Source organism: Budorcas taxicolor, chromosome 6 (assembly GCF_023091745.1).
Source record: "Budorcas taxicolor isolate Tak-1 chromosome 6, Takin1.1, whole genome shotgun sequence".
Taxonomy (NCBI): Eukaryota; Metazoa; Chordata; class Mammalia; order Artiodactyla; family Bovidae; genus Budorcas; species Budorcas taxicolor.
Window position 1 is genome coordinate 26102736 of NC_068915.1, and position 13750 is coordinate 26116485.

Here is a 13750-nt window from a genome sequence, read left to right on the forward strand (position 1 = left end):
AGAGCTGGAAGTGGGGAATGAAGGGGTCATAAATTAAACTAGATTGTCTATATGTTTATAATTTTTAAGGTGGGGTGAGAGATATATGGGATTTCATTATACTGCTCTCTCTACTGTTGTATATGTTTTAATTTTTCCATAATAAAAACCTTTTTACCAGAAAAAAATCATTATTGATATGTAGACTGTAATAAGATACATATATCTTTAAAACACACATCATCTATGTAACACAATTTAAAATAAGTAACAAGCTATTCTTCCTTAATTAGCTGCTAAATAATTTTAATACCTGTTAATTTCTCTTAGCTCCACTTCACCACTGTGAACTATAATCACAAGTAGTGGGATATCAGAAACTATATAAATGAGTGTATATATATATTTTTTAAGAAAATATATTTATACTCTCTAATTTCTGTTTTTATTAAATAAGTCCCCTTTTTATTTCAGAATTATCACAATGTACAATGTGAACATCTATTTACTAAAGTTGTGCTAAATAATCTATTAATAACTCAATTAATCTATTTTCTTTTTTTTGACAAATATATATTGCTTTTATGTGGAATCTAAATAACTATTACAAATAAATTTATTTATAAAACAGAGATAGAGTTACAGATGTATACTAGAAATGACAAAGAACAATGTACTTATAAATGTAAATAAAGCTATTAATAGTTGCAGGACATAATAGACAATAAGATTTATATGAAAAGCAAAATGAGAGTTTTCAAACTATTATACTAACAGATTTTACGATGGACAGTTTAAGATAGATAATAATTCAGATCAGAGTAACAAAGACTATTTCTCAGTTTAGCATAATTTCTGGAATCTACCAGTTTGGGGTTTTGCTTGTTTGTTTTTAATGTTTACAACACACTGAACTCTGAGAGAAGATAAACTTCTCTGAAGTTTTGGCTGAGGAAGGTGGCAGTATCTCGAAGTAGAAACTTATATTTCTGTTTATGTAAATTCTCTCCTTAGAAATAGCAGCCAGTCGATCCATCGGCAAAGGCTCCCTTTGCTGGCATTGTGGGGGAAAGGACGCACCCCGCGTGTGGCGGCCCTTCTCATGCCATTCCCTACGGCAGTTCTCTTGCTTCTCCTCATGCCCTGCCCCCCTCTCCTTGGCTTCCTCAGTCCTTCCCAGGTCTAGCTTGAGACCCACCTCCTCTCGGATCTTGGCAGCCACGAAGCTGTGTTTATTCCCTGATCGCCTTTGGCTCTTTGTGTCTTTAGTGAAACCTTACCGCATGCAGCTTCTTCCATTGTTATTTTCAAGTCTATGTTGGTAAGCTCCTTAAAGGTAGAGCAATCCTTGAATCCACCCTTCTATTAGAAATGCTCAGTGGATACATGGTGTCTGATACCAAAATTTATCCTCACAATGTTGTAGCCATGCGTTCCAGGAAACAAACTCACTCAGAAGGACAATGCAGATAGCAGAGTGCAGTTTATTACACCGGCGGGCCCAAGGCAGAGTCTCCTCTTAGCCAACGACCCCAACCAGTTTTTGTGAAAACCTTATATATAATGGCAATCCACTCCAGTACTACTGCCTGGAAAATCCCATGGACAGAGGAGCCTGGTAGGCTACAGTCCATGGGGTCGCAAAGAGCTGGACACGACTGAGCGACTTCACTTCACTATATACCCTAAGTGTACCCACCCAAACCTGTCTTCCTAAATTCCCTGAAACTAGTCTGAACAAATGAAAAGAAAGATACAATCAAAGTTAACCTGTGATTCATATGCCTTAAGCCTAGGTAGTTAACAGTGGACAATTAACAATAGGCCTGTGGTCATATCCCAATAAGCATAATAGAATTTATGATTCTATTTGGTTACACAGATAATTAGGGTATTCTTTTAGGTGATGGAGAGTCTAGGTATGAGCCTTGGGGCTCTTCTATGGAGGGGGTGGGGGTCTGGTTTTCCAGTTGGTATGTCGTCTCCATAGATACTGGGCATACAGCTCAAAGTCCACAGTCCAGCCCAAGATGGAGTCCCGCTTTCAAGATGGAGCCTGTTCTGTCTGTTTCCTCCTTCAACAAGTCTCTGAATAGTTTGTATTAGACCTTTTGAATGAAAATTTTTCCAAAACATTTCTATAGCCCTCTTTTTTTCCTATATAGAGAAATGCAAATCTAACCCTAATAACTTAGAATAGCCATTAGGAATATTATTTTTAATTAATATTAATTAATTAAAACTATTAACTGCTAAAGTTAATTAGTAAAATTAATAACTAGGTTAATAACAGTTAACTAAGCTGTGAAGCAGTAGTTTCCCTCTCTCTCTCCAAACACTCATGCTCAGCATCCCTGCCTCTATCAGTCTTCTACTTTTCCATGTCTGCTTCTCTGATTTGAAAAACAAAAGAAGTCTCATTATTCTTTTTTTTTTTTTTTACTTTATTTTACTTTACAATACTGTATTGGTTTTGCCATACATTGACATGAATCCACCACGAGTGTACATGCGTTCCCAAACATGAACCCCCCTCCCACCTCCCTCCCCATAATGCTAGGAATATTTATGAAATCAGTGAAAACTCAGGGTGATATATATGGGGTTTAAGGCTTAACCATTATCATTCCTTTAGCAGCAAAGGCCTTTTTTCTCATTCAGGTCCCCAGTTGATATTACTAGTGAATTTAAATAGTATAGTTCTCCAAAATGTACATCTAATGTCGAAGTTATCCAAATAGCTCCCTCTTAAGGTAAGAAATAATGCTGAGTTTTTACAGAATACTCCAGAAACAATAAAAATCATGCAACAATAATTCATTTGCTAATATGCAGAAAACTTCCATTTAAAACCTGCACTTTAGAGACATAAAAAATAATCTGCAAACTACTGACAACTGTATGGTTTTCTTGAGGGCTCTAATAGTCATCTGTTACTTTGTAAATGTTACTTTAAAAATTTTTGCTTTTTCATTATGGTTTATTATAGGATATTGAATATATTTCCCTGTGCTATCCAGTAGGACCTTGTTGTTTATCCATTCTACATACAATAGTTTGCATCTGCTAGCCCCAAACTCTCAATTCATCCCTCTCCAAAGTGTTACCAGGTTTTTTTTGGCTGTGCCTCTTGGCTTGTGGGATCTAACCAGCAGTGGGAGCTCCAAGTCCTAATCATTGGACCAACCACCGGAAAATTCCCTAAAGTGTTACTTTTTGAAATACTAGGATCAATACAAGTTATAGTATTTCTAGGGCACAAAGCCACTGAAACAAAACTGAAATGGAATTTGACCCCTCCAAAATAAAAATATGAGACGAAAAATCCACCAGGTAAAGGTTTGTATTCTCTAACATAGTAAGATACACAGGTGTGTTTTTTAAGGATATTGTGACCTGCAATTATTAGAAATCTTTAAGAATGCCAGTTAACAGGGTGTATAATACCTGGATAAAAGCAATGCCATCACTTCTCCTTAGAAGGAAAAAAAATGATTTTTTTAACATGTATTAACTGTCTTCAAACTGTCTTGGACTGTCATTGTTTTCTAAACGCTACCACAATGCCCTCTGGTGTTTGTTTCTTTAATATCTTTCCATCTATTTCCTTTGAGAAAATGGGCTTCCCTGGTGGCTTAGATGGTAAAGAATCTGCCTGCAATGTGGGAGACTGGGGTTCAATCCCTGGGTTGGGAAGATTCCCCAGAGTAGGAAATGGCAACCCACTCCAGTATACTTGCCTAGAGAATTGTGTGGACAGAGGAGCCTGGCCGGCTACAGTCCATGGGGTCACAGAGTTGGACACTACTGAGCAACTAACACTTTCACACACTTCCTTTGAGAAAAAGAATTCAGGGAGACAACAGCAACTTTAACATATATCATAGTTGACATTTTTAAAAGTACTTTCATGTGCATTATTTAATCTGATTCTTCAAAATTATCACTGGACCACAGCTTTTTGAAGGCAAGGCCATTTTTAAAATTCTTTAGGTGCTTTGCAAAGAGGTCAAGTTTTTCTTTATGGCTAAAACTAAAGTTTGCCTCCCTAGTTCTGTTCTCTCAGTTTAGTTCAGTCGCTCAGTTGTGTCCGACTCTTTGTGACCCCATGAATTGCAGCACACCAGGCCTCCCTGTCCATCACCAACTCCCGGAGTTCAGTCAAACTCATGTCCATCAAGACAGTGATGCCATCCAGCCATCTCATCCTCTGTCGTCCCCTTTTCCTTCTGCCCCCAATCCCTCCCAGCATCAGGGTCTTTTCCAATGAGCCAACTCTTCGCATGAGGTGGCCAAAGTATTGGAGTTTCAGCTTCAGCATCAGTCCCTCCAATGAACACCCAGGACTGATCTCCTTCAGGTGCACTGGTTGGATCTCCTTGCAGTCCAAGGGACTCTCAACAGTCTTCTCCGACACCACACTTCAAAAGCATCAATTCTTCGGCTCTCAGCTTTCTTCACAGTCCAACTCTCACATCCATACATGACCACTGGAAAAGCCATAGCCTTGACTAGACGGACCTTTGTTGGCAAAGTAATGTCTCTGCTTTTGAATATGCTATCTAGGTTGGTCATAACTTTCCTTCCAAGGAGTGTCTTTAATTTCATGGCTGCAATCACCATCTACAGTGATTTTGGAGCCCAAAATACAAACTCTGACACTGTTTCCACTGTTCCCCATCTATTTCCCATGAAGTGATGGGACTAGATGCCATGATCTTAGTTTTCTGAATGTTGAGCTTTAAGACAACTTTTTTACTCTCCTCTTTCACTTTCATCAAGAGGCTTTTTAGTTCCTCTTCACTTTCTGCCATAAGGGTGGTGTCATCTGCATATCTGAGGTGATTGATATTTCTCCCAGCAATCTTGATTCCACCTTGTGCTTCTTCCAGCCCAGCGTTTCTCATGATGTACTCTGCATGTAAGTTAAATAAGCAGGATGACAATATACAGCCTTGATGTACTCCTTTTCCTATTTAGCATCACAAAATTCAGTCCCTCTGCTAGCTGAAGCTGCCTAACACAATTCTTTCTCCCTTACCACCATGTCCTCTTTATTCCTAAGTACATATTGTTAAGTATTATTAAACTCAATATTCCATATGCAGTCTGAGAAACACCTATTCTGAATAATATACCTTTAAATGCAGGTCACATTTGTATATTCTTTAGTCAATCATCTCCATTGTTGACAAATATTGAACTGTGTAAAAGCCGTAAATATTTCCTCTCTGGAATGCTATTAAACCAGAATGCACATATTCTATAACTTAAACCCAAGGATAGACCATTTTTCTTCTCTGAAGTTTCAAGGTCTTTTTAGAAAGAATTTGTAAGTATATTAGGCATTTAATTTAAAAAAAAAGGAGAGACTTTCTTGGTGGTCCAGTAGTTAAGACTCCATGTATCCACTGCAGGGCGATGCAAGTTCTATTCCTGGTCAGGGAATTAAGATCCTGCAGGCCACACAATATGGCCAAAAAGTAAAATAAAAATAGAAGAAGGAAAACAATAGCCTCTTTATTTTACTGTTATTAAATAACATTTTTATCCCTTTCTCATTTCCTTTCTCCATTTCCATCATTAAAATTCTTTTTATAGGCCTGCTTATACTATAATAAAATTTCAGAACCTGACCTTAAAAATAAAAGTCTTCATGACCTAAATGGACATTTCTCCAAAGAAAAAAATACAGATGGTCAATAGGCACAAGAAAAGATGCTCAACACTGCTAATTATTAGAGAAATGCAAATCAAAACTACAAAGAGGTACCACCTCACACCATACAGAATCAGTTCAGTTCAGTCGCTCAGTCGTGTCTGACTCTTTGCGACCCCATGAATTGCAGCACGCCAGGCCTCCCTGTCCGTCACCAATTCCCGGAGTTCACTCAGACTCATGTCCATCGAGTCAGTGATGCCATCCAGCCATCTCATCCTCTGTCGTCCCCTTCTTCTCCTGCCCCCAATCCCTCCCAGCATCAGAGACTTTTCCAATGAGTCAACTCTTCGCATAAGGTGGCCAAAGTACTGGAGTTTCAGCTTTAGCATCATTCCTTCCAAAGAAATCCCAGGGCTGATCTCCTTCAGAATGGACTGGTTGGATCTCCTTGGAGTCCAAGGGACTCTCAAGAGTCTTCTCCAACACCACAGTTCAAAAGCAACAATTCTTTGGTGCTCAGCTTTCTTCACAGTCCAACTCTCACATCCATACATGACCACAGGAAAAACCATAGCCTTGACTAGATGGACCTTAGTCGGCAAAGTAATGTCTCTGCTTTTGAATATGCTATCTAGGTTGGTCATAACTTTTCTTCCAAGGAGTGAGCGTCTTTTAATTTCATGGCTGCAGTCACCATCTGCAGTGATTTTGGAGCCCAGAAAAATAAAATCTGACACTGTTTCCACTGTGTCCCCATCTATTTGCCATGAAGTGATGGGACCGGATGTTGAGCTTTAAGACAACTTTTTCACTCTCCTCTTTCACTTTCATCAAGAGGCTTTTTAGTTCCTCTTCACTTTCTGCCATAAGGGTGGTGTCATCTGCATATCTGAGGCTACTGATCTTTCTCCCGGCAATCTAGATTCCAGCTTGTGCTTCTTCCAGCCCAGAGTTTCTCATGATGTACTCTGCATGTAAGTTAAATAAGCAGGATGACAATATACAGCCTTGACGTACTCCTTTTCCTATTTGGAACCAGTCTGTTGTTCCATGTCCAGTTCTGACTGTTGCTTCCTGACCTGCATACAGGTTTCTCAAGAGGCAGGTCAGGTGGTCTGTTATTCCCATCTCTTTCAGAATTTTCCACAGTTTATTGTGATCCACACAGTCAAAGGATTTGGCATAGTCAATAAAGCAGAAATAGATGTTTTTCTGGAACTCTCTTGCTTTCTTGATGATCCAGCAGATGTTGGCAATTTGATCTCTGGTTCCTCTGCCTTTTCTAAATCCAGGTTGAACATCTGGAAGTTCCCGGTTCACGTATTGCTGAAGCCTGGCTTGGAGAATTTTGAGCATTACATTACTAGCATGTGAGATGAGTGCAATTGTGCAGTAGGTTGAGCATTCTTTGGCATTGCCTTTCTTTGGGATTGGAATGAAAACTGACCTTTTCCAGTCCTGTGGCCACTGCTGAGTTTTCCAAATTAGCTGGCATATTGAGTGCAGCACTTTCACAGCATCATCTTTCAGGATTTGAAACAGCTCAACTGGAATCCCATCACCTCCACTAGCTTTGTTCGTAGTGATGCTTCCTAAGGCCCACTTGACTTCACATTTCAGGATGTCTGACTCTAGATGAGTGATCACACCATTGTGATTATCTGGGTCATGAAGATCTTTTTTGTACAGTTCTTCTGTGTATTCTTGCCACCTCTTCTTAATATCTTCTGCTTCTGTTAGGTCCATACCATTTCTGTCCTTTATCGAGCCCATCTTTGCATGAAATATTCCCTTGGTATCTCTAATTTTCTTGAAGAGATCTCTAGTCTTTCCCATTCTGTTGTTTTCCTCTATTTCTTTGCATTGATCACTGAAGAAGGCTTTCTTATCTCTTCTTGTTATTCTTTGGAACTCTGCATTCAGATGCTTATATCTTTCCTTTTCTCCTTTGCTTTTCACCTCTCTTCTTTTCACAGCTTTTTGTAAGGCCTCCCCAGACAGCCATTTTGCTTTTTTGCATTTCTTTTCCATGGGGATGGTCTTGATCCCTGTCTCCTGTACAATGTCACAAACCTCATTCCATAGTTCATCAGGCATTCTATCTATCAAATCATTAAAAAACAGTACAGTATATTAATGCACATGTATGGAATTTAGAAAGATGGTAACGATGACCCTATATGCTAGATAGCAAAAGAGACACAGATATAAAGAACAGGCTTTTGGACTCTGAGGGAGAAGGCAAGAGTGGGATGATTTGAGAGAATAGCATTAAAACATGTACATTACCATATGTGAAATAGATGACCAGTCTAAGTTTGATGCATGAAACAGGGCACTCAAAGCCGGTGCACTGGGACAACCCAGAGGGATGGGATTGGGAGGGAGGGGGAAGTGGGGTTCAGGATGGGGGACACATGTGCACCCATGGCTGATTCGTGTTAATGTATTGCAAAAACCACTACAATACTGTAATCAGCCTCCAATGAAAATAAATTAATTATTTTTTTAAGTCTACAAATAACAAATGCTAGAGTGTGTGTGTGTGGAGAAAAAGAACTCTCCTGTACTGTTGGTGGGAATATAAGCTGGTGCAGCCACTGGGGAAAACAGTATGGGAGTTCCTCAGAAAACTAAAAATTGTACTGTGATTTCAAATGGTTTGCCCTGGAAATGAACAAACATCATTCTGTCATTGTTGACACTGCACCCAAATACTGCATTTCAGACTCTTTTGTTGATTATGAGGGATACCCCATTTCTTCTAAGGGATCCTTGCCCACAGGAGTAGATATAATTGTCATCCAAATTAAACTCACCCATTCTTGTCGATTTTAGTTCACTGATTCCTAAGATGTTGATGTTCAATCTTGCCATCTCCTGCTTGACCACTTCCAATTTGCCTTGATTCATGGACCTAATATTCCCAGTTCCTATGCAATGTTCTTTACAGCATTGGACTTTACTTTCACCACCAGACACATAAAAACTGAGTTCTGTTTCTGCTTTGGCCCAATCATTTCTTTCTTTCCAAAGCTACTAGTAACTGCCCTCCACTCTTCCCCAGTAGCATACCAAACGCCTTCTGACCTGAGAGGCTCATCTTCCAGGATCATATTTTTTGTTTTTTCATACTGTCCATGGGGTTCTCTAGGCAAGAATACTGGAGTGGGTTGCCATTTCCTTCTCCAGTGGACCACGTTTTGTCAGAACTCCTCACTATGACCCGTCTGTCTTGGGTGGCCCTGCACAGCACGGCTCATAGCTTCATTGAGTTATGCAAGCCCCTTTGCCATGACAAGGCAGTGATCCATGAAGAGGAAAAGCAGAATTACCATATGATCTAGCAATCCCACTCCTGGGCATATATCCTGACAAAACTATTAATTCAAAACAATACATGCACCCTTAGGTTAACAGCAGCAATATTCATAATAGACAAGACAGAAAAACAACCTAAATGCAGTATACATACACAATGGAATATTACTCAGCCAAAAAATAAATAAATAAATAAAAGTATGTCTCTGCAGCAACATGAATGCAACTAGAAATTATCATACTAAATGAAGTAAGTCAGAAAAAGACATACCATCTGATATCACTTATATATGTAATCTGAAATATGGCACAAATGCACTTATTTATGAAACATACATTCAGACATAGAAAACAAACTTATGGCTACCAAAGGGGAAAGAAGGTAGGAGAGAGATAAAGTAGGAGTTTGGAACTAGCAGATACACACTACTATATATAACAAAGATAAATAACAAGGTCCTACTGTATAGCACAGGGAACTCTGCTCAATGTTCTATAATAACCAAAATCAGAAAAGAATTTGAAATAGATACTTGCATAACTGAATCACTTTGCTATATACCTGAAACTAACACTACAATGTTAATCAACCATACTCCAATATAAAAGAAAATTTTGTATAAATAAATAAAATAGATAATAAGGTCTTACTGTATAGCACAGGGAGTTATATTCAATATCCTGAAACAAACCATAATAGAAAATGAAAAAGAATATGTATATATTGGTGCAAATATATTGGTATATTGGTATATAAAATATATGGGGCTTCCAAGGTGGTGCTAGTGGTAAAGAACCTGCCTGCAAATGTAGGAGACGTGGGCTCAGTTCCTGGGTCGGGAAGATCCCCTGGAGGAAGGCATGGCAATCTACTCTTGTATTCCTGCCTGGAGAATCCCCATGGACAGAGGAGACTGGATGGCTACAGTCCATAGGGTTGCAAAGAGTTGGACAAGACTGAGGTGACTTAGTGCATGCACATAAGCACACACATACACACACACACACACATCCCAAAGAAAGGCAATGTCAAAGAATGTCCCAACTACTGCAAAATTGCACTTATTTCACATGTTATCAAAGTAATGCTCAAAATTCTCCAAGCTAGGCTTCAACAGTACATGAACAGAGAACTCACTGATGTTCAAGATGGATTTAGAAAGACAGAGGAACCAAAGACCAAATTGCCAACATCTGTTGGATCATAGAAAAAGCAAGAGAATCTATTGGATCATAGAAAAAGCAAGAGAAAAACACCTACTTCTGTTTCACTGACTATGCTAAAGCCTTTGACTGTGTGGATCACAATAAACTGTGGAAAATTCTGAAAGAGATGGGAATACCAGATTCCCTTACCTGCTTCCTGAGAAACCTGTATGCAGGTCAAGAAGCAATAGTTAGAATTGGACATGGAACAATGGACTGGTTCCAAATTGGGGAAGGAGTATATTAAGAGTGTATATTGTCACCCTGCTTACTTAACTTATATGCAGAGTACATCAAGAGAAACACTGGGCTGAATGAAGCACAAGCTGGAATCAAGACTGCAAGGAGAAATATCAATAACCTCAGATATGCAGAAGACACCAATTTAATGGCAGAAAACCAAAGAGGAACTGAAGAACCTCTTGATGAAGGTGAAAGAGGAGAATGAAAAAGCTGGCTTAAAACTCAACATTCAAAAAAGGAAGATCATGGCATCCAGTCCCATCACTTTATGGAAAATAGAAAGGGAAACAATGGAAACAGTGACAGATTTTTTTTTCTTGGGCCCCAAACTCAATGCAGATGGTGGCTGCAGCCATGAAATTAAAAGACGCTTGCTCCTTGGAAGAAAAGCTATGACAAAACTAGATAGAGTATTAAAAAGTAGATGTTACTTTGCTGACAAAGATCTGTATAGTTAAAGCTATGAGTTTTTCCGTAGTCATGTATGGATGTGAGAGCTGGACAATAAAGAAGGCTGAGCACTGAAGAACTGATGCTTTTGAACCGTCGTGTTGGAGAAGACTCTTGAGAGTCCCTTGGGCTGCAAGGAGATCAAACCAGTCCATCCTAAAGGAAATCAGTCCTGAATATTCATTGGAAGGACTGATGCTGAAGCTTAAGCTCCAATACTTTGGCCACCTATTGTGAAGAGCTGACTCACTGGAAAAGACCCTGATGCTGGAAAAGATTGAGGGCAGGAGAGAAGGGGACAACAGAGGATGAGATGGATGGATGGCATCACTGACTCAATGGACATGAGTTTGAGCAAGCTCCAGGAGATGGTGAAGGACAAGGAAGCCTGGTGTGCTGCAGTCCATGGGGTCACAAAGAGTTGGATACTACTGAGCAATTAAAAAACAGCAACTATATATATATATATGTATGTATGTACACATATATATATGTATATACACATATATATAGATAGTAATCGAATCACTTTGCTATATACCAGAAACTAACACAGCATTGCAAATCAACTGTACTTCTTTCTTTCCTACCTTTGGATACTATGTTAGGGCACAACAGGCTGGAGCTGCAGTAGCCCTCTCACAACCATGATGAGAAAGAGGAGAATGTCAGAGAAGTTGAACTAGATACTGAACATCACTAAGTAGCAGAATTTACCATTCTGTTTCATTAAAATGTCCAGAACTTTCAGAAGAAATCATCTACGCCCACAGGCTTTGAATGATCATCTATTTTAATACTCTTCTATGGCAAAAATCTTCTAATCCCCAAGGCTTTGCCTTCAATACTTCCTTCCAAGAAATCAGAGTTAATTTTTTATTAACTGTTGCACCCTTGCATACTTAATCTACTCCTTAGACTCAACTGGGTTTTCATTTGCTTTCAGCCCCATTAGGTCAGATTTTTCATCCCCAGATTGACCCACTTCCCTGATAGTCTCTTTTCTTGCAGACTCCTGATACAAATTGACTGATTTCATTGCAAGTCATAGAAATCAATTCTGATTAATTTATAATGATAAAGAATTTATTAAAAGGATATAACCCTGTATGCAAGACAGCAAAAGAGACGCAGATGTATAGAACATTCTTTTGGGCTCTGTGGGAGAGGGAGAGGGTGGGATGGTTTGCGAGAATGGCATTGAAACATGTATAATATCATATATGAAATGAATCGCTAGTCCAGGTTTGATCCATGATACTGGATGCTTAGGGCTGGTGCACTGGGACGACCCAGAGGGATGGTACGGGGAGGGAGGAGGGAGGGGGGTTCATGATGGGGAACACGTGTATACCTGTGGCAGATTCATGTTGATGTATGGCAAAACCAATACAATATTGTAAAGTAATTAACCTCCAATTAAAATAAATAAACTTAAAAAAATAAAATAAAATAACAAATAAACATAAAAAAAGAAAATGGAGAAAAGAATAAAAAGTCTTTCAGTTGTGGTTTGCCTTATTTCTTTTAAACTTTCTTTTAGTAAAAATAAAAAATACTTTGACTTTAAAAAAAGGATATTAGGTCAGAAAACTATTAATATCAAGAACTAATAATATCAAGAAAACTAGAAAACACTTTCAGAGATTTATGGTTTGAAATTATGTCCAAATCCATGCAGCAGAACTGATCTGATCACCATTTTCCTTGTCTCAGGTTCAGGATGCTACAGGCTAAACCATCAAACCCAACCCTAGACAGAGGCCATCACCACGGCTTGACTGCCATTATTACCAGAGGAATTTAGATCTGCAGTAGGGAAGGAATGAGGGGCTTCCTTCTTCTCCCTTCCATCTTCCATCTCTTCTCATTGCATACTAGCTACTGTTTCAAGTTCCTTCAACTGTCCAGCCTAGAAAAGAGGAGACATTTGGAAGAAAAGACTACGTTTTATACAACCAGAACTATTGCAACTGATGTCTAACACTGGTGTCCTTTGGGTATAGCATCCTTTAGAATCTGAGTTCCTTCTTGAGTGGGGAATTTCTATAGATTTCACAAAGAATCCTCTGACCTAATAGGGATATCTTATCTGCAGTTCCTTTAAAGGAATGATTCTTTCTACAACTGACCAATTAAGACAGCCCTTGGCTTCCACCAGGGTCATCTTACTTCTCCAGATGGATCTCTTTGGTTAAACTCCTTTGAAGAGTTTGGTAAAACTCTCTTTACTCTCTTTGGTAAAACTCTTCAAAGGATCAACAAACTTCAAGGGATTAATAACTGTATCCCTTTGCACTTTCCACCTTTGGTCCATGGAAACACATTAGCATCCCTCTCGCCATTAAACTGCTCTATTTCATTCTGCCACGAGACTGGCTGTTCTAGCCAGCCTCTAGCCACAATTTTTTAAAAAATTTATTTCAGATAACAGACCTTGAGTCTTCCAAGTTCCAGAGAAAATATTTAAAGCTTTTTGACTGTTGTTCTTCTCTTGACTTCAGATGAGGGCCAAGTGTTTCCATCATTCTTACCAGGAAGTAGGAAAGGCATATACAGCACACTGACAACTCCAAAGAAATTCTCCTTTCAAACCACTTTTGCCCTTCCCCATGAATTCTTTGCTCTCCCTTATATGGCTGAGAGACAATAAATGAGCTAATGCTGATGAAAGAAATGTTCTGTCTCTTAGCATGTTGTACAAAGCTACTCCAGCACCCTGCCTTAAAATATGGGAGTAATTTTGACACCTATATTGCCTAACCTTGGAACTTCTTAGCCAAAACTGAGACATTCTGAAGAAGTCTCATTTTAATTTCATGTTATATTTAATCATGAAACTATCCCTTGTACAAGCATAGCTCAGAGATATTGCAGGTTTGGTTCCAG